Source organism: Lepidothrix coronata, unplaced genomic scaffold (assembly GCF_001604755.1).
Source record: "Lepidothrix coronata isolate B3197 unplaced genomic scaffold, Lepidothrix_coronata-1.0 Scaffold124, whole genome shotgun sequence".
Lineage (NCBI taxonomy): Eukaryota > Metazoa > Chordata > Aves > Passeriformes > Pipridae > Lepidothrix > Lepidothrix coronata.
This window is the reverse complement of record NW_016690304.1, coordinates 583,518-605,618: the sequence shown is the minus strand read 5'-3', so window position 1 is coordinate 605,618 and position 22,101 is coordinate 583,518. Positions and strand designations below refer to the sequence as shown.

The 22,101-nt window shown below is 41.8% G+C and overlaps 1 protein-coding gene across 9 annotated transcripts in view; it reads left to right on the top strand.

Annotated features, from left to right (window-relative positions):
- The window catches only part of PCDH15 (protocadherin related 15), a 688,108-nt gene that overhangs the window by 138,212 nt on the left and 527,795 nt on the right, over positions 1 to 22,101 (top strand). The window contains exons 6-7 of one of the 9 annotated variants that reach the window (XM_017826141.1): positions 4,947 to 5,027; positions 17,370 to 17,440. The exons of the other annotated variants lie outside the window; for them this stretch is intronic. The gene's annotated coding sequence lies outside the window, so the exon portion shown is untranslated. The remainder of the gene's footprint in view (positions 1 to 4,946; positions 5,028 to 17,369; positions 17,441 to 22,101) is intronic. 9 annotated transcript variants of the gene reach the window in all.

Sequence of the window (22,101 nt, the reverse complement as noted above, 5' to 3'; positions counted from 1 at the left end):
CTTGAAAGATTGTGCTGAACAGCAGATCCTGCTCATTTAATGTAAAGACTGTTAATAAACAGTGATTTACCCATTATACTTTTGTATTTCTGCTCTAAGTGAAGGTGGGTGTGTGTGAAGGAAGCCCGTGGGAGAAGCACTTACTCTTTTATTACCTTGGTTAAAATTCCCTTTTAACACTTAACAAATCACTGCTGCTGCATCTTTTCATAGCTGACTGACTGTGTCTCTTCTTACTTCTCTTCAGCCTCGGGCTGTGCTGTTGGCTGGGCTGGATACTGCAATTCCTGCTCTGCACAGTGTGCTGGTGTTTTTCCCCCTGGGCTTTACAGGTGTAAGCACAGACTTTATTGATCAATCCTCACACTTCAGTAGTTGTATTTAATGTGTGTTGCTGAGTAAGCTGTAGACCTGGGAGAGTTTCAGGGTTTAATTACCATTGTCCTGGCTGATAGTCCTGCTTTGGGGATTTATTTATTTGCTGTACTATATTTTATAAATACATAATTCGATATTCCTTTAATATTTTATGAATTTAGCTCAGACTTAAATAAAAAGAAGCATACAGGTTTCATTAAAACACAGTTTAGCTCAGACCATGACACAAGACAGGTGTTTCTGAATGAAGTAAATGCAATTTTCATAAAATAAAAAGGAGTAACCTTCCAACAAGTGTTTTATTACAGTGCATTGTTGCAAATAAAATTAAATTCTACATAGGATAAAAAAAAATTCTGAAGATTCTCTAAACAGACAATGTTGATATGCAAGTAGTAAAGGTTCGATAGATAATGCCCAAATGTTCTCATCTGTGTCACTTATCTTTTGCTGCAGACCAAAAAAATTTGGCCAAAAAATTCACCTCTGAGCTTTCTTTGTGTATTTTTTTTTTCCAAAATGAGCTATAAATGGATTGTGTCTGTGACCCTGTAACTCTGCTGCGTCTTTAATATATTAATTTTTGCCAGTGAACATGGCTTTTAAAAACGCTGATCTTAGTTCCTACGAATGCAGTGGGCAAGCCTGGCAACTCTGTGCTCATTTTATTTTTCCTAAATCTAAGAGTAGCAAACGTGGTACGAAAAACGATTTCAAATCCTAAATAATATTCGTGCCAAACTCACGAGATTTTGTGTGTCGTGCTAATAGCTGGAGATCACATAATTAAAAAAAGATTGTTCATTTAGCGTCAAGGTGCTGTGATAAAACATGTTTTGTGCTCGTTGCAAGTGTTATATTTGTTATAGGAAACTTATCAGTTATTGATTCTGTACTTTTAATTGCATTGTAATGGTGTGATGATAAGTACGTGGTTGTCACTTTGCCTCAAAGATCCAGCTAGATGTGCTGTGCTGCTGGATGTTTGGATTTATCTTACTTTTATGTGATAATAATGTGCTATGATCTGCTCACAGTGGTAAACAAGATCCAATTTCATTGCTGCTGACAAAGTCGTGTGTCTTCACTGCAAAGGAAAATTGGCCCCACTCATTGTACAATCCACTAGTGCATCTTCTCTTCTCCTTTTCTGTAAATATTGTCAGCATCGCTTTAATCATCATTTGGGTGCTTTCCATCCCCTCTTCCTGTACAACCACATACTTCAGCTCCCATCGGTTTTGTTGGAAGTTGGAGAGACTCTGCAGAAAGCAGTTTTGAGGGAGACCTTCACACCACAGAATGAATTGTCTTTCCAGCTTCTAGAATGAGTGTTACAGGGGTAAGAAAGCAAGGGTGGGAGTCAGGGTGGGTGGAAGGGGACCTGAGGAAGACTCTAGTCCACCCTCCTGCTTGAAACAGGTCAGACCAGGCTCTTCAGGGTCTGGGTCCTGAGAAAATCTGAGGGTGGAGACTGCAGGGCCTCCCTGGCAGCCTCCTGCCCTCTTCCCTCCCCTCCAGGGAAAACTCTCACAGAGATGCTGCCAGCACGTCTCTCCAGCCTGTAGGAGACTCTCCCTTTCCAGTGACATTAAAAACAAAGTCTGATTCTAGCAATAGGTTATTCCTGGGGCTCAGAGAGGGAAGAAGTGACATTCACTTTTTAAAAATACTCTTCAAAAGCCAGCACTGAGTCTTCTGTATCCTGGGATATTTTGGTTGTTTGCATTGAGGGTATATAAATATTTCTGGAGCTGCACGACGTGTCACATTTATTTCAGTGCAAAGCTTTTGAGCTGTTCAGTGTCTGGAAGGCTGGGACAGTATTTCAAGACAAGGGTTACTCAGCAGAGAATAGGAAGGAGGTGAGAACCCTCTGCAAATGTCTTTAATGATATGCACATCATCTCTGTGTTTCCCGGGAGTAGCTGCAGGATGAATGTCTATATTAAGTCTCAGTGCATGTGTGAGGTTGTTTTAATACTCTGTTTCAAGAAGACTTGTTTGTCATTTGCTATGCAGAATGATCTGGGTAACCTGGAAACGACTCAGAGCTATAAAACATTCTTAGTAAAGTAGTAAGAGAAGTGAAACAGAACAGCCTACACCTCTTTCCCCTTTTGAACAGAAGCCCACTCTTAATTTGGTGGGGTCACTTACAGCAGCACTTCAGTTACTGAACAGTCCTGAGTAACTGCAGAACACCTGAAGGGACTGCAAGACAAAAAGTGAATGGGATTGAAGAGAAAAATGTTTCAAATTAATAGAGAAACCACCATTTCAGAATAATCCATAAAAAGGTGTTGATTGTCTATTTATTAACAGTCCTTCAGTCCAGTGGAGCATTTGGAAGGACTTGAATAATTAAAGAATCTTGTATCAGCTACTTCTCTTGAATTATTTCAACTCAGTTTCTGCTTCTACCCCCTACAGCCCCCAAATCTATGGTAGGTTTTATTTTGAAATGACCTGCAGTGGGGGGGGGGGGTGTGTCTGTCTCTTCTGCCACGTCTCAAGCCAAAGGATGAGAGGAAGCAGCCTTAGGTTGCACCAGGAGAGGTTCAGATTGGATATTAGAAAAAAAAAAATTCCCTGGAAGAGTGGTCAGGCATTGGAATAAGTTGCCCAGGGTGGTGGTGGGGTCACTGACTCTGGAAGTGTTCAAGAGGTGTCTGGATGTGGATGAAGGGTGATTATGATAGTGCTGGGTTGATAGTTGGATTCATTGATCTTGAAGGTCCCTTCCAACCCTGACTATTCTTTGACTTGCTGTGACTTGCAGCTGCTTTTGCAAACTGCTGCCACTACCATGTACAGTGATTAATTGCTACCAGAGTTCCCATAAAATGTGAGGACCATGTCCTGATGTCCTCACAGTTCACCAAGCAGTGAAGTCTCTGAATGTCTCCTTGTCTTCCCTTTCCTTGTCTCCCCTCTCCTCCTTTTCATCTTATTCCCTCGTATCTCACACAGGCTCAGGCCGTGGTCCATGAGCAATGTGTTTGCACTGGGTGGACGGGAAAGAACGATGTCCTGGTGCTCAAACCTGCTGCCTGCAGTTAAATATCAGTGGAGGTGCATGTTGAAGGTCACCCTGCTTTTTCAAGCTGGGAAGAAGCCTCTCATTCAGTAAGAACTCAGACAATCCCACGTGAGGGATCTTTTCCATTGTAGCCAGTGTGTCTGATAGGCCTCGCCCAGCACTTGGTCAAACAGCTCTTTATTCCACAGGCTCTTCGAGAAGCCTGGATTAACTGATCTGAATAGTCTGATTCTGTGCCCCCATTACTGCAGATCATCCTGTCACCATCAAATGGGCTGTTGAATTCAATTCTGCTCGCTTAATGTCTTCCATAATTGTAACTGTGCATCATTCCAGCCTCACTGCTGCCTCTTGTTTTTAATATCAGCTGCAAGTGTGAGGAGGAGAGGTTTCTTCCTGATAAACAGAAAGATAACTAACGAGGTCATGGAAGCTGGAGCCTCTGTGTGTGTGCCCTGGTTTGTTCTGGGACCTGCTCTGTGAAATGCCACAGGTTTCCATGTAAAGCTGTCACAACCTGGAAGTTTTCTGTCAAAACAGTTCTGCTTAAAAACACAAGAGTTGATTTATAAATGTTTTTCTTCAAATTAAGAATGCATAATAACATAGTACCATAATAATTGACTGTCTCAACACCTATTCATGTTTATACCTTGCTTTTGTCAGGACCTTTCTGTTCTTGCACCAGGTCACAGTCCTGCAGTTTGAATAGACAAATCTAATCACTGAGTTTATCTCTAAGATTGTATTTTGGGAAAAAGAAACCAAACAAGCTTTTAAATATGAGTTTTTGTGTATGTGCTCACAGACTATATTAGTTGAAATCTTCACATTACAGGAAATTTCAGGATAACAAAGAACAATGTTGTTATAAAATATGTGTATATTAGCCAGTACTTTGTATCCCAGAATGGTTTGTGTTGGAAGGGACCTTAATGATTATCCAGTTCCACCCCCTGCCATGGGCAGGGACACCTTCCACTAGCCCAGGTTGCTCCAAGCCCCGTCCAGCCTGGCCTTGGACACTTCCAGGGATCCAGGGGCAGCCACAGCTTCTCTGTGCCAGAGCCTCACCACCCTCACAGGGAAGAATTTTCTTGTGATATCTTATCCAAACATAGTCTCTGTAGCTTGTATTTATTATGCCATATGTGCAGAGAGCATTTGTGCAGTGTTGTTTTCCCCTGCAGATGACTAATTTAATACAAGAAAGATTTTTGATTCATTTTTGGTTTGGTTTGGTTTTCTTTCCTTTTCCATAGCAACTGTCTGTTGAAGACCCTCCCTAAATTGACTGAACACAGTGTGTGGCACATTGAGAGACATTAGGTTCAGAAAGACTCCCCTCCCAGTCAGAAGGAAAATTTAATTTCCAAAATGTTTTTCATTACCTCAGACAAGAAGTGCATAAATGAAAGGCAAGATACGGGTGGTGATGCAGGTATTCCCTAAGAGCATGAGTAACACTGTTGGTGTGGAAATGGGAAATGATGTGGCAAATCAAGCTTTTTTGTTTGTTCACCAGCTTTTTGCGTGACTTAGTTGAAGCTCAGTCCAGTGCCCAGCCACACACGTGTGCCTGCATCCCTCTTTGAGGATGGAACTGGTAAGGACAAAGCACCTGCTACTTCATTATGCTCAGAGCAGTAAGCAGGGAAAAAAAAATTGATATTCTTTATTGTGGGAAATTTAACATATTACCCCATTCTGGCAAAGGAGAAGATGTGCTGGAGTGGGAGAATGTATTATTTGGAGTTATTCATTTAAAATTACAGTATTTAGCAGGCATCCAACTTTTTATCTTAAAAATAGTAATGATAAAACAGTAACTGATGTGAGGTGCATTGGAAATACAATTACTGATATAAATATCCTGTCGAGACTTGGTGTTGGAGAAGGAGGAATATTTTATCTGGGCAATTATGAATAACATGGAGAAAACCTTCTGTACAATATGCATGTGGAGATGCATGTTTATAAGTTTAATGGGTCTAGTGGCAACATATCCCTGTGGAATCAGAAACTGAGACAACAGTATCCAATATAGAGTAACTGCACAATAGTCACTTGGCCCGAAATGACTGTGTTCTCCTTTTGTTTGCTAATTGCTTCACTTCAGAAATAAACACCAAGACTTAGAGCAGTATTTATGCCATCCAGAGCCTCAGAATCCCAATTTATCTGTTTGTTTCCTGTCTCGGTGGACTTGAGACAAAATTTCTCCGGTTTTGTGCTGTGCACAAAATTGAATCTGCCATAATTTATCTGCCAAACAAGATGAGTGTCTTTCAGTACGGCACAGGATTGTTATGCTTCATGTCACGCTCAGGAGCTGTCTGACCTTACTCATTTCTGAATAAGAACGGCGGAACCAGACTCCTATGAAACGCTTTTTAATGTCTGTGTGCTGCTTTCAGTTCTTGATCCCTCGCTCCTGTGTTTTGGCTGAGGCTCCATTTGATGGCCGCTGGGGGCATGTGGAGAACTGAGTGTTTTTGTGGCCACGAGGAAACTCAACCACCCTTTGGTTATTTTTTAGTGCAGTTCTGCAGTTCAGATCACCATTTTGTAAAGGTGCAGATGAGTAAAAGGAGCCCGGCCTTCAAGCAGTGCAGGGAACCACATCACAAACAAGGGAGACCACAGGACGTAACTGAAATACCAGCTTGGCACCTGAGCAAGTTAATCAAATGCCTCTCAATTCCTAGTCTCTTGGTCTCGAGCCCTGGTTTGAGGAACAAGGAGAGGGATGAATGAGCAGTCAAGCACTGCTAATTAGCACTGAAGGAGCAGTGCATTTCATGTCATTGTTACCACAGGTCATCCTGAGCACACAAGTGGATATGAGCTTGCAGCAAAAGTCATTTTTGGAGTACCTGCAAATTACATCCCTTCATTTTCTATTTTTCAGGTTCTCTTCTCAGATAGATTATATTTTTTTGTGAGGTGGTAGCTCAGGTCATAAAATCAGAAAGGGTTTTTTAAGAGATCATCTCTTGATGAACTGGTGCTCTAATGCCTTCATTTCAGAGGAGTGCTTCTGTCTGTATGTGCTTCACCAGAGTCAAAGCAGGTTACTGGCTAATTGGAGAGCTCTTGCACAGCTAGAACATTTGGGAGTAGGTTTTATTATGATTTATTTGTACGTGGAAGACTTACCGACATCTGCCACACCACAAGGAGAAGAAAATCAGCAGTTGGCATGTGTTGACCTTTGGGACTGGTTTTATTATTAACATCTGCCCTCATTTTGGTGGTACTTAGCTGGGTGGATAGGCCAGTGGCTCTTTTCCTCATTCACGGAATCCCAGAATCCCAGAATGGTTTGGGTTGGAAGGGACCTTAAAGCCCACCTCATTCCACCCCCTGCCATGGGCAGGGACACCTTCCACTAGCCCAGGTTGCTCCAAGCCCCGTCCAACTTGGCCTTGGACACTTCCAGGGATCCAGGGGCAGCCACAGCTTCTCTGGGCAACAATTCCCTCTGTCTCAGTACAGGGACAGGATTATTTCTGTGTTCTACAGCACCAAGGGGGCTTGACTAAATCAATATAAACAGAAATCTATTAGGAACAAGCTCATGTTTTCTGCCATGGCAGGACTTTGTCTTGTCATGCCTCGTGGTTTCTCATGTCGTGTCCAGCGAGAGGAACCTCAGGCAGCAGAACTGCTGAGCAGCTTCATGTCCCCTCAGAAACTTCATCCCTGCTGCCCAAAGAGTTTTATCTCTAGGGTGGTTCTTTCTTGTTGCTTTGTAGAGCTGAGAAAAAAAAAGAATAAAACCCTCAAAATCCCAAAACCCCCAAACCAAACCAACAAACAAAATAAAATAAAAAAACCTCCCAAGCAACAAGAACAAACCAAACAAACCCCCACCCCAAACTAACCAACCAAACAAAAAACCCCTTATTTTTTCCTGCCTTTTTCTTGGATTTACTTCTTTGTTTACAACACATCTGCAGTTTCATTTACTGATCACTTCCTTAGTGGCCCCCTCTAAACATGAATTTAAACACAACGGAGCCAGAGGAATACAATTACATCAGTGAATTTTCTGTATGTCCTGAATAAATTAGGGGAAGAAACTTGACTTTGCTTGCCAGCATGTTCTGTGGAAACACAGCTTAAACCCACTTAGATCCCTGGTGGGAATTACATGGAAATGGAATTAACAGAGAGGATTTTATATTAAAAATCTTGAAGCCTGTCAGCCAACCATCATCTTTTTATTCTCTCTACTCTTCTCGTCATCTGAATGTTGTTATTGCAAAGTTGTTGCCAGTGAGGGATTGTTAGGAGCAATTCACTTGACTAATTGCAACCATCAGCCAACCCTCAAATTGATGGCTGGAGTGGTCTGCACTCAGGAGAACATAATTCCTTGGGGGCCCTTGCATGGCAACGGTTGGAATTTGGTGTAGGTGGGTTGTCACTTTATTTTTTTTGGATTTCCTTTGTCACAGTGTGTATGAATCACGTCTATTTTAGCAAGGTTGATTTTCAGGTATTTGGAAAATGCTGGTGTTCCGGTGCAAAGTGGTTGCTTGGACTGGGCACCTACAAGTGAAATGGAGTCACCCAAGATGTACATTATCTACTTCAAAGTGTGTGGCATCGAGGAAATGTATTTTAACATGTTTTCATTGACTGATGAGTTCACTGACTGAATTGCATTGACTGATTTGGGGGCATAAAGCAAAAGAGAGGATAAACTTCAATAGTTGAATTTATTTTTTCTGCAACCAGAGTAATTTCTTTTCTCAACTTGATGACACCTCAATTTTCTGAATACAGTCACGGTCCCTTGGTTAAAATGAGTTCTGACAGAGGATAGCAGACCTTAAATGCAGTTGCACAGTAGCTGTGGGTCAGTATAAAGGTATGGTGTCTTCCCTTTGCTGTCCCTCTGAAAGTTAACTTTTAAAGGAAACTGCAAAGTTCTATCTGGGTTTATATTAAAAATATTGACAGGCTTTTCTGTACCCACTATATCCGTTTTCTATATCCACATTTCATGAGGTTTAAAGAATGTATCTCATTTTAAGGAATCAGCTATGGCAGTGTGCAGGCATGTGACTCCCAGGAATGGTTAGGAATTTCCTTGGGCTGTCAGGTTATATTGTTACAAAGAATAATCTCCTTTTTTTGCACTTTTGAAGAAAAATACCAGCTTTTTTTGCAAGCTGCTCCTCTGCCTTTTTTGTTTTTCCTGAAAAATATGTTACGTATTTTTGGGGCTGCTGCTGTTCTTTTCATCTTCCAGGAAAGTTTTATTTAGTGTTGTTTACATGCACAAAAAATGTATTTGGAAAAAATGGTTTTCCATGATTATGGGGAAAGAAAATGTTTAATTTCAATAGTGTAGCCAACTAGTAGAACAGTTTAAACACAGTAGAGAGGAGAAGATAAAGACTTGCTACACAAAGGCTATTGGTGAATCCAAAGGAGACGGATGGAATGTCAGTTTTCATTGACATTCAGTAAGATTAATTTATAATTTTATTAGATTGGCTTCAGGTTACTTTGGTGATCTTTTATGGGGCATCCTCTGTTTAGCTGAAAATTAAAGGTGTTGGAAAATGGAGCATCTCCCGTGTTAACACGAGGAATTCATGGCAGGCATATTAGGTCACTTCTGGGAGGTTTTTGGAAGTGGTGTCCAACACCTGAAGAGGTCAGAGTCTATCTGAGCACTGTGCCAGACAGCAGTGACAGAGACACAAAGACAGACTTAAAGCAGAACTGTCTCATTAAGGGAGAAATGCAGTGATAGTTCATTCTCCATGAGCAGCCTCAACCTTCACATTGTCTTTGTCTGCTGGTCCTGAAAATTGCTTTTGTGTGTTTGATCTGAAAAGTGTTCTTTGCAGGAGTCCTGGATTGCTTTAGACAGAAAATATCAGGGCGGTGAATTTTATACTTTTACTTGCAATCCACTTTGTACCCCACTAATACATATTGGCATTTAATCTGAGTCTGTCCTGCCTGGGCTGTGTGACCTGGTTTGCCAGAAGCAGATGGAGGGATCAGGACTTGAGCAGCAAAGCCTCAAAGTGATGTCCATGAGCATCCCAGTCCCTTTCATGGTTAATCACTTTACTCTTAACCTATAAAATGTCCCTTTTGACTATGACAGTCATCTGCACAGTGCATAAATAGATTACTGAAAGGCTTCAATAGCAGTAGACCCTATGGCTTTCGGTTTGAAGACTAATGGTATTTATCTGCAAATATTTTCAACTGTACAAAATGAGGAAGATATGAAAGAAAATGAAGCTGCACTTTGTGATACAAAGGGGCTGTGTGTCTCAAGAGACTATAAAGCAGTGTAATCCTTAATTTAGATTCTGTGGTACCCAGGTGGATAAAGTCGTACGATGCAAACTTCATGACATTTCAGTAAATGAATTATTTAACTGCTGATTGATTTTTATAATCCTTCTTGCGTTTTATTTGATTTTTTTTTCCTCTTTTGTCGATGTGCAAGTCACTTTAAACAAATGGTTCTCCTTCAGTGTCAAACAGGAGCACTTCTCAAAGGAAAGACTAGGAAAAACAGGAGTTGGTGCTGGAATATGAAGGGCCCTTAGACAACTACATTGTTGTATTCCATTGGCATTTTGGTTTGGCTTTTGTGGCAACCAGTGAAGTGTAATTTACTTCTTCAAGCAAACTGTGAAAATGAGCCTCATGGAACAGGTCTTCATCCCCCCAGTGAAGGGGTAGAGGAGATGGCCAAGGCTCTTCCCACCTGAGAACAGACACAGGTTAGATAAGAAAGTCCAGGTAGGAACTTTTTTTCCATAAGAAGAGTGATTAAACAGTGGAAAAAGGACCTAGACAAGCTGAAGAAACTCCATCCTTGGGGATTTTCAAGCCTAACTGGGAAAGGCTCTGAGCAACCTGTTCAGGTTGAACTGCACTGAGCAGCAGGTTGGTCATTAAGACACAAAGAAAAGGATTAATTCAGTTCAAGGTTTCTTCTGGGCAGTGCATTAGTCAGAACATTGGCATTATGCACAGGTAACAGGTGGATGTTTTGTGTCTGCTAACTGACAGTTTCCTTCTAAATATTTGTGCTAGACTGAAATGCCTCTCTCAGTGTAGAGCATGGCATGGAGTGGGCAGTGGGATTGCAGAGTACTGTGTGTGTCTGGTACACTGGTATCAATCCCTGCAGATAGTGCTCCACCTAACACAGGTTGATTGGTGACCAGGGTCTCAAGTACTACAAAGTGTTTCTAACAATTCAAGATTCTAAGGTCAAGTAACTGTAAAAAAATTCTGTACCCTTCCTCAATATTTTAAAATTCAGTCTTGGTGATGGCATGAGAACCTTCATCTCGCTTCTCATTTGGGCTAAACTGACATAACATCTGTTTGTCACAGCTGAGGATCTGGCCCTGCATTGCCTAAAGTGGCCTGATAAGAGCAGCAGGCGCTGGAGCAGAAAATTAAAGACATTATATTGTTCTCAGGCAGTGATGGAGAATGAGCAAATGGTCAACACAGACTCTTGAATTCCCAAGCTTTTCTTGAGAGTGCATTATAGAGCATTAGAGAACCACACAGGCTTGTTAAACCTCCCTTTCTGGAAGGAAAACATTCATGACAGATAAAAACAGAGCTTTTCCTTGCCCTTTAGTGAGAGCGAGATAAGGTTTATATATATAAAATTGAAAGAATGCTTTCAACCACAGTACAGCACAAAAACTTCTGGAAGTTCTGAAATGGCTGAGGAATAAAATGAGTTTATTGTGTTTCCCTTTTCTAGATATCTGAAATAGCCTCTCCACTGCCAGGTTCCTGTAAGAGAAATGAAATTAGTTGCTACAGTTCTGTACAGCCAAGCATTGAACACACGTATTGTGTGTGGCACAGCAATTCAAGTGTTGCTGTTGCTGGTGCTTGCCTGCCCCAAATAAACAATCAGTTACAGTACTTATGTGTAACTGGTGACCAGGAAATGTGGAAAACTCCAGGTTGTTGGTGATCACAGAGTCATGAAGGTTGGAAAAGCCCTCCCAGCCCATGGAGTCCCCCCTGTGCCCGATGCCCACCTTGTCCCCCAGCCCAGAGCACTGAGTGCCACGGCCAGGCCTTCCTGGGACACCTCCAGGGATGGGCACTCCAAACCTCCCTGGGCAGCCCCTGCCAAGGCCTCACCACCCTTTCCAGGAGGAAATTCCTCCTCCTGGCCAACCTGAGCCTCCCCTGGCACAGCTGGAGGCCGTTCCCTCTCCTCCTGTCCCTTGTTCCCTGGGAGCAGAGCCCGACCCCCCCCTGCTCCCCCCTCTTGCCAGGGAGGTTTCTGCAGGTAACCTCGAGGGTTTAGAAAGGGTTGGAGCTGGAGTGAAGTATCAGCTGCAGTGAAACAAAAATGTTTTTTCCATGCAGTGAATTTTCCATTCAAATTCAGAATCCTTTTTAGTAGGGTGATATGCTTCTAAGTTTTTCTAATGGAAAGATAATTGGAATGGAAGAACTGCTTCAAGATTAAATGAGTTCCTTTATCCTGGTGTGTGAATAGTGTTGGGTCAGCAGCTTGCTATCAGATTTGGGGGGTTGAATTTTGGTAAAAAGATGCAAATGCATTTTTAGCATGTAATCTATAGTTATGATAAATTTTGTCACTTGGCATAGATTTATTCACGTAAAATAGGACGCAGATAGGCAGGCCTGTACAAATGTTGACAAAGTTTAAGTGGAGATCTTTCAATTTATTTTTCTATTTTCTTTTATGTTTATGTTGGCATTTCACCCATCTGTAAATAGAAAATCTTTCATTTTGAAAGTTGTTTCCAACTTAGATTAACTGCCCATGAAATTTATAAATTAGAGTTCTGTGAATAACTTTTTTTTTTAACCATGTTCCACATACTCCTTATATTTTGCACTTTTTTGTTCATTAAATTGAAAGATGACTGTAGGGACCAATACAAATAAGATGGGAACAGTTATTCATTAGCTTGCATTAGTTCTACTGCACATTGCTTTTCTTCCCTACTCAATTCTTCTCTCGATTTTCTTAAACCTTACAGGGAGGAAAGAACGTGCCCGGACTGGAGCAGGGCACTTTTTAAGGGATTCTTAAAGAAAAAGAGCCATATACCAAGTTCACCTTTTTGGTTTCTGAATCTTTTTCTTGCCTGTATTTCTTTTTAGCTCTTCACAGTCACCTTCAGATATCCTTACTAATTGAAAAGGTAATCCCTGAGGTGAAGTAGCAGGTTAAGACTTCTGTTTCTCTGCCCTAACAATCCTTCTTTTCACTGATTTATTTTAATATGAAAATAAGAAGTGTGCATGGCAAGAGAACTGTCTGAGTGCCCTGCAGGAGTTACTGCCCCAGAGGCTCAGAAGTGTTATTCCTGCGCTGATTTTATTTTCAGTTTACTTCAACTGGAGTTTGTGGAAAGGATACAGCACTTGCAGGAAGTACTTCATAAATTGGTGTGAGGATAGCAAAGTAAAGTACAGTGAAGAATTTTTGCCTGATATCCAACCTGAGCCCCCTGTGGTGCAACTTGAGGCCATTTCCTCTTGTCCTCTCCCTTTTAACGTGGGAGGGGAGACTGACCCCACCTGGCTACAACAGCCTTTCAAGCAGCTGCAAAGAGCAGTAAGGTCTCCCCTGAGCCCCTTTTTCTCCAGGTGTCAATGAGACTAACATCTTTAAGATGTTAATTTGAATAAAAAGGGATTTTATTTTTTTTCTGTGAACTTGCTTGTTTTTACAGTTCTCACATGACATCTCCTTCAGGCGTATTTTAGGTTAGTGTTTATTTTGCTGGCTCAAATGTGAAGGTATAGTAGAGAGAGATGCACAGAGATTCCATCTATTTCTCTTTTTAAAAATCCAAGTGCTAAAAAGAAAAGCAGTGAGTACTGACCTGGTGTACGTGGTATGTGTTTTGCAGCAGGACCATCCAGTTGTTTGGAATAATGTCACTGTGATTCCACTTCCTAAACCTGGTTCCTGGGATAGCTGCAGGTGCTGTCTAAGGAGAACTTAATGTATTCCAGAAAGGGGAGTTCATGGCAGTGTGCACTCTGCTTATTTGGTCTTTTTGCTACCTCAGAAAAGCACTGTATAAGTACATTTCTTTTGAAGTGTTTGCAAGGTTATTGTAACTGGAAAGTTAAAATATAGAGTATTACCTTTGAATGTGCAAGAGGTGTAAAGCACTGGCCTTAGTGTCATAAATACACAGTGAGAAAATACCTGGTTTTTATGTTCCGTGACAGCACTGCAATAAAACATCCTCCTGTAATGAGTGAGGAACAAGTTTCATAGAGCTGAACTTTAAAACAAACTTTATTGCTGGAGCTACTGTTGTTTTCTAGAGTGAACTACACTGTGAGGAATCCAATCCCTTTCCCACCTTTTGTGAATTAATATTGTGGGTCATTTTAATTCTTACATAATTTTTGTACTTGTATCTGCTTAGGAGCCAAATGGGATGAAAGTATGATTCATTAGTGCTCTCAAGTATGAGAATCAAAAGCTGCTCAGAATTTAAATTGGAGCTTGCTAAATATTACACATAATTAATCTCATGTGAATGCCAGAAACTAAGGAGTTTCAATGTGTTAATTATACATAAAACATCTTTCAGTAAATGTCAGGTGACCCAGATGTTGCTGCATCCTGAGCAATCTCAGGACAGAAAGACCACAAAATTGTAGAGGAAATTTGCACTTCAGCACTAAGAGAGATGTTCTTTGATGCTGCTTTTCCTAAAAGGTGCAAACATTCCATGTTTCCTGGAGTCCCAGAGTCCTGTATGTTGTACTGTGCCTGTGTCTGATGGCAGTTGTCCTCACTGCAGCTCCAGAAGTGCCAGTGGAATGGAATGACTTTCTGCTTCACTGCCTGAGCCAAACACTTCAGTCTATCATTTTGGGAGCTGCTGAGTTTGGCATTTCTTGGTCGTTTTGTTTGGGGTTACGTGGGCTCAGGTGTGCTTTTGCATGCAATTCACATAATTCCCTTGACTTCCAAGCTGCAGGAATATACTTTCTTCTGGAGACATTGCTGCAAATTCAGCAGAAGAAATTGTTCCCTGGGAGGGTGGGGAGGCCCTGGCCCAGGTTGCCCAGAGAAGCTGTGGCTGCCCCTGGATCCCTGGAAGTGTCCAAGGCCAGGTTGGATGGGTTTTGGAGCAACCTGGGCTAGTGGAAGGTCTCCCTGCCCATGGCAGGGGGTGGAATGAGATGAGTTTTAAGGTCCCTCCCAACCCAAACCATTCTATGATTGTATAAATGAGCTCTCTTAACCTCAGTGTAGTTTTCCATCGCCTTCTAAGGGCTTGTCTCCTGAGGACATCCTTGGGGAACCAGCCTGTTGTGTTCCAGAAAGGAGATTTACTGCAAAATGACGGGTTAGCTCTTGCTCTGAGCAGCCTTGGGCAGGGCAGTGCTGTGAGGCTGAGGGGGCAGGAGAGGGTACAAGGATAAGGAGGAAGCCTGTGTGGGAGGTTTTAACCCTGAGCTCCTTGAAGGCTGTGGAGCCTGGAGGTCCACTGTTGTCTCAGAACAACACGCTTTGCAAAGCTTTGAAAAAGTGTAAGAAAAAAAATCGTTACTTTCTTTATATCCTTCAGGCAGTAAAATTCAATTTTGTTTCTACTGTTGAGAGTATTGTGCCCGAGCTGGAAAAAACTTTGTTTGTTCTAAAATGAAAATGATCAGAGCTTACAGAGGTTCTTCACTTGACTTTTTAAAGACTGTGTGTTTTACAACCCTCTTGGGTAAAAAAGAACATCTGTGAAAGTAAAGGTGCAAGCAATGATCTGCTTGCAGTATATTCACAATTACAAGGTGAGGAAACTCATGGAGTCAGTGACTGTATTGAAACTCTTGAAAATGCAATTCACTCCTCAGAAAGTGTTTAATTTCAACCTTTTCCTGCTGCAGAGGTTTGCAGGAGGCTGTAAATATCATGTTGAGTTGCTAACGAAATGAGACATGATGATCCTGAGAGAATGGATTTTAATCCTGAAAAAACCCCACCAAAACTTTGGGTATTTGACATCCAAAGGTGTTTTACGTTGATTATTTTGTAATGTAACGTGTTTGCCTGGGAAGTTGTATATGTGTATATAAAATAAACATTATTGCAGTTCTAAGCTACATTTATACAGTTAGTATGTCTCGTGATGCTGGAGAAAATTTAGAAAAAATATCACTGACTATTCTTGTTGTACAGAAAAGCATTTCATGATGCGAAGCAAGAACTCCAGGGAATGAAACAGATTCCCCCTTAGGCTCCCACATTGACCCTCACATTGCCAAGACAAGGAGCAGTAAAAGCTGCTCCACAAGGTCCCTGCTGAGACCAGGAAAGAGCCAGAAACATCTGGCAGAAAATGAAATCCAGATTTTTGCATCTGCCTACTGCCCTTGCCAAGCTATGCCACATGAAGGCTGGAAATTGCCTTTAGGTGTTGAAGTTTTTTAATGTTTTTAATAAAAAAAGTTGAACATCTTAGATTTTTTTTTTTTTTAGAAAAAGAAATTACACCGTTGCAGAAAGAATCAATATCAAGCTAACCCTTAAAATTATAGAGGTCACAGTGCAGTTTAATTTTAAATTCTAGTGCCATTTGGGGGAAAAGCTTATTTCTCCAGTTTTGGGCATAGTGGGATCCTTCTGGGATGGTGCAGAGAGTGAGGAAAGAAGAATTGAGTGCTGAAGTTGGATTTAAGTTGAAGCTGAAGTACTTCTAGATTTAATATCCCTCAGTACCTTCAAGGTGGTATGAAATATGATTTTGGAGAGGTTAGAAAGGAATAACCAAGTCCTGTGTGCAAAGAATCCTTTTCCTGAAGCAGAAATTTCAAGACTCAATGTTAAATTTCTCACACTCTTGTTCCATATCTTTAATTTTTTTCCTTTAATCACCCACCTCTCCCTGTGGCTGATGACGTGTTCTTGAGGGGGATGGAACTTTTCTGTGCTCCTCTGCAGCTGTTCCTGCAACACCCACGTTTTCACCCCAGGTGTGTTGAGGTTTAGGCACCCCAGAGAGCTCTGGTTCCACCCATCACATGATAGAATTATTTATCTCCTGTTATGACAATCCCAAAATCTACAGCCCTCACTCACACAGTAATTCTTGGCACAGTTGCTTTTGTTAATGCAGACACTGTTCTAAGGGAACCCTTCCTCTGTAGGAATTTGTCCCAATTTTTTCCTCACAAACTATGTCACACTAGGAAGTTTTTCAGTTCAGAATTAAAAACAGAACTTGTGAAATTCAAGGACTTTATTTGTTAACAATAAAAGTGCAGTTATTAAAATAGCTGCCAGCAACAATATATCATATCTGTTTCGTGGTACTTAATTTATTTATTACAGTAACATGCATAAATTAGATCTTAATAGATTCATTAAAAAAGGCAAACAACAACAAAAGTGTGGATATGGCACTGGAGGACGAGCTTTAGTGGTGAACATGGTGGTCGTGCTGGGTTGACCTCGGTTGGACTTGATGATCTTAAAGGTCTTTTCCGGCCTTAATGATTCTGTGACTCTGTAATGGCTTTGTGGACACAAAGGCGTTTTCTAGTGGAGTCTACATCCATATTTTCAGTTCACATATCTTCACATATATGCTTCCCATAGTCCTGTTTCACATTCCCTTTCCAGGCAGTCCACAAATGTCCATGTGTTTTCAGGAGGGGTTGGAGATGTTTGTCACGACCCTGTGCCACTGCAATTGCTCAATCGTTCTGAAAGCAGTGACTGTTGGTTAAGAAAAGGTAAATAAAATGTTGCTCGTAGAGTACTTGTAGTTATTGCAGCATTTTTCCCCTAAGCAGAAGTTAAATTTATTCTTTAGAAGCAAAATATAAACTTAAAAGCAAACAAGAAAACCTAATCAAGACACCCAGAAGGTTTATGCTTTTTATTTGACTCTTGTTACATTTTGCTCTGCTACAGCATTCTCTGGAGACAAAATACTCCTGTTCCTTGGGAATGGCACATGGATTTTAGTGCTGCAGCTACCTCGAGTAAGCTTTGTTCCCTCCTTTTGCTCTACTGAATATTCAGAGGAAGTGTAAAGGTCTGTACACGGAATTTTTTACCCTAATGGTGTTTGCTGCTGCCGAAGGTCTGTCAGTGCACGTGTGACTGGGAGCTGTTGCTGCTGTGGCACAGAAATAAGTGTTACATTAATTGGCTGGTTCTCTGCTTCCACAACTTCATGAGAGGGTTGGGAACAAATGCTGCCTCCCCCTGTGCTGCCTCTTAAAACTGGTTGCAATAACTGTAAGTCAGGAGCTGAGTCAATACTTATTTTCTTTTTCCTTGAGCTGTACCCTTATGGAGCTCTTTATTTTGAATAAATCACCCAATAAAGCAAGGAAATTTCCATAATCCTTCTCCTGCCCCCCAAACAGAAGGAAAAGGTAGGATTGCTCTGCATCTTCTCAGTAAAAAAACAACCAAACATGCCAGCACTGCTGCCTTGATGGAAATTAGGAGGCAGATAGGGTTTTCTGGCACTGGTCTAGGCATGGCTGGATTTTGCAGCAACCAAGGTTTTGTACAGTCCTAGAATACCCTTAGCAGTTTCTGATGGGGTACATGAGCTTTAGATGAGTCCAAGCAGCAAGAGAAAGGAATTTATAGATTATGAGATCTAACAAAAGAAAAATAATCAGCAGCATAGAGAGAAAAAGAAAAGGACTGAAAATGGGTGGGTGAGGGGGGAACAAAGGTGCTGCTAAAGGAAAGTCCTGCAATTGCTTTCTGAAACTGAAGTGATGCATGGGGAGATTCTTTCAAAAGGTTCTTGTCCCTTATAGTGTGGGTGGGTTTTGTTTAGTTTTTCAAAATATTAATAGCTTAGACACGTTTGTTTACATCCTGATTTTTGCACTGCAGTGTTTGATTTGGATGTTCTGTTTTACTCTGACCCTGATTGGTGTCTCCAAGATTCACCCTTATTCAGTCTTTACAATTCTAAATTAATTGGGCCAGATTCTGAGTTTAGCTTGACTTGGCTGGATGTCCATGAGGTGTGGCTTGAATTGCTCCATGGCCATCACACAAACGAATACTGTTGCACTAATAATAGAGGAGTCATTTTATCACTGGTGGGGCTTTACTTACTTTGTACCAAGTGAGCCTCTTGCTTTTCACAGGCTCTTCCTTCTGACATAGTTTAAGGTTTTCTTGAAGCCAATGTATATTCCATCTAGTAAAAGGGCTCTTTTTTTTCTCCTATATTCTGCCCTGCCAGGGTGTGTGTGCCTTTTGTGGATTTAGAGCAATAACCCTTCTCTGTGTTTGTGTCCTGTTATCTGAGTCGAGCTGTGTCACAGGGAAGGCTTTCAAGGCCAACTCCCCATGTTTTCTGGATAATGAAATGCTTTGCATTTACTTGCCTGTGTGAGTACAGCCCAGGAATTCTTTCAGCTTGATTCTTTAGTGAAGAAGTGCAGGAAACAAAGGGGTGTGCAGCCTCCTTTTTCTAGCATTTGGTAACTCTCTGTTCCCGTGAAGGTATAACTTGGCTGCCAGGAATAATGGCATTCCTGCCGAAAGCAGGGAAATACAAACAGATTGACTTGCTGGGAGTGCAGGTCATTATCAAATGGAAGGATTGAGTGTGAATCCACAGTAGAGGCTATTATACTCAATGGCAGCTGCTGCTTCTCTGCTGACTGATTAGAAGTCTTTAATATCATAGAATCTCATAATGCTTTGGTTTGGAAGGGACCTTGAAGTTCATCCCATTCCACCCCCTGCCATGGACAGGGACACCTCCCACTAGCCCAGGTTGCTCCAAGCCCCATCCAACCTGGCCTTGGACACTTCCAGGGATCCAGGGGCAGCCACAGCTTCTCTGCTCAGCCTGTGCCAGGGCCTCCCCACCCTCCCAGGGAACAGTTTCTTCCCACTATCCCATCTAACCCTGCCCTCCTTCATCCTAAGGCCGTTAAGGTCATTTGCTGCGCTGCGGTTTGTGAGTGTTGGCACTGCTGCACATCTGGCCAACCCAGGTGGGCTGTGTCAAACCTCTCATGGCTTTTCACAGTGTTGCCCATAGTTTCTGTTATCAGTAGATTCTGTTCCAACATGAGGCCCTCAGACTGGAGAGGCCATCAGGCATCTGCCCTTCCAGCAAGCTGTGCCGGATAATCCTCCTGCACATTAATCAGGATGATCTTAAATTGAGCAGGTCATTTTGTTCCTGTGTTCCCTACAGCGAGGCTGCTCTGAACATCCTGCCTCAAACTGCTTGTGGCTCTTTTAGACACATTTATAATGCTGCCCAGAAGCTTCGTTTTGCTTAGCTCAGTTTATGTTTGCCCTTCGCACAGCTGGTGTGTATAGAGAGTAGCAGTACAGTCTCTTGGCCTTCATTTTATCAGATTTAAGAAGTTAAACCCATCCTGCCTTGTTTTGTTAAACATTCTCTAGGCATTTACCCCTCCCTGACTTTGTGTACTTCTCTTCACCCCCTGTGCACTCCAAAAAGATTAATTTCAAGTACAGAGACCAGACAAGAGGTCGTACTGAAGATAAGAACTCACACGTTACTCCTCAGGATCTCAGCGGTCCTCTGGCTCTACCTGAAACCAGGCAAATGGACTTTGCAAAATGAAACAGAAAAGCTGAGGACTAAGCAAAGAATTTTGTGGCTCACACGTAAGGAATTTGGGAAAATGAGGCATTAAATTCTAAAATCACATACACAGTTGGTGTGTCTTGGCATGCGTGTGAAGTAACATGAGTATTTCTGACATCTGAGATATGATTCAATATTTTTTATTATAAAAAATAAAGCACTATATTTAAGTGTTGAGCAAGATCCAGAGCCAGCTGAAGCTGTTCTGGTCAGGTTTTACTTTATCTCCAAAATAATTTGATCATATAGACAGATTATATTAAATTTGGGTTTGTGTGATTTTTTTTTTCAATCAGTGGTAAATTTTCTGTGATCTGATGTTTCTAGGCTAGGCAGTCACCTGCTAAGTTTTCAGCAGACATTTGAAATGTACCAAGACAAGACTGACTTTCTTAATCTGCCGATGTCACCGAGTTTTCAACTTTCCTCTGGCACAATAAGCATTCAAACATCCTACAAGAATGTTTCCATCTGACATTTGTGGATGCTTCTGCAGATGATATTATTCAGTCTGTCTTCTTGTCTGTCACTGCAAGCGCTTCAGACAGCAAATGCTTCCAAGCTCAGTACAGCATTTCTTTCCTTGGCTTTGCCAGAAAAGATGCTGCTGCTGCTCCATGGAACTGGCTCCAGGGTTGTGGTGAACCTTGGAGCTCCATGTGCATGTCCTGGGTTGGAATTTAACTTTCTGCTGGGCTCTCTTGAGGCATGCTTTGAACTGGTGCACTTCTGCCTGGTGTATATTATCATGGAATCCTAGAATGGTTTGGGTTGGAAGGGACCTTAAAGCCCATCTCATTCCACCTCCTGCCATGGGCAGAGACACCTTCCAACGGCCCAGGTTGCTCCAAGCCCTGTCCCAACCTGGCCTTGGACACTTCCAGGGATGGGGAATCCACTGTGCCACTTCCTGAAAGTGACCACATAGGGAAGAATTTCTTCCCAATATCCAGTGTAACCCTGCCCTCTGGCAGTGGGAAGCCATCCCCCCCTTGTCCTGTCACTATCTGCCTGTAAAAAACATCTCTCTCCTGTCTTTTTCCAGGCCCCCCAAATCAGAGATTTGATCATTAATGTAGCCTTTCTCCAGTGTCTGTGGTATAAATCACTTGTTGTAACCCAAAATATATTTTGCAGCATTTTTTTTTAGTTAGGAGAGTGGAGCCTTCAGAAGGTGTAATGGGTTGGTCAATGTGTAGTCTGCTGTTGTAAAGAGAATTCCATTTTCTCATGTTTATGGCTCAGACTCTGTGCTGCTCTGCTGCTGCTGAGCACTGCACAAGAGCTCAGGAGGGATTGACTCCTTTAGCAGGGCAGTTTCTTAGTGTTGTGTGCAGTGAATAAAATCTAGAATCCCGCTCTAAAGGACAGGATATATTAGGTTGATCCATAACCTGGTTTTGTCGAACCTGTAAAATTTTCTAGGAGGAGATCCTGTTGAAAAGGTATTGTGCAGTCATGTGTTATATAATAGAAAACATACCCAAAGGGGCCCAAAACTGGTTTTAGAAGGAGCCTTTTTCTGACAGTTCTTCTCAGGGGTTGATATTTTAGCCTAATTTGTGCTTTTGTAAGTCATGTGTGTGCTCAGAATTAACTTTGCTGTTTTAATATTCATCACTAAATGCATCCGGAGAACTTGGCAGTGTTTTTGTACTTAGTAAAAGTGCAAAGTGGATTAGTAACTTTAGTTCAGTTTCAGTGTTTTAAGTACAGTTTTGTTTTACTTCCTTGCGTCATGTAATTCCAAAACAGTGCACCTGATTTAACACCTTTGATGAAAATAATCCTCAGTAAAAATTTGTGATTATTGTTTAAATTCTCCACTGGGCTCCAAGGAGACATTGGCCATCCTGTTCAAGAATTTTTATGCTGGAATTTGAAATCACAGAATCCTAGATTGATTTGGGTTGGAGGGGACTTCAAAGATTATCCAGTTCCACCCCCCTGCCATGGGCAGGGACACCTCCCACTAGCCCAGGTTGCTCCAAGCCCCGTCCAACCTGGCCTTGGACACTTCCAGGGATCCAGGGG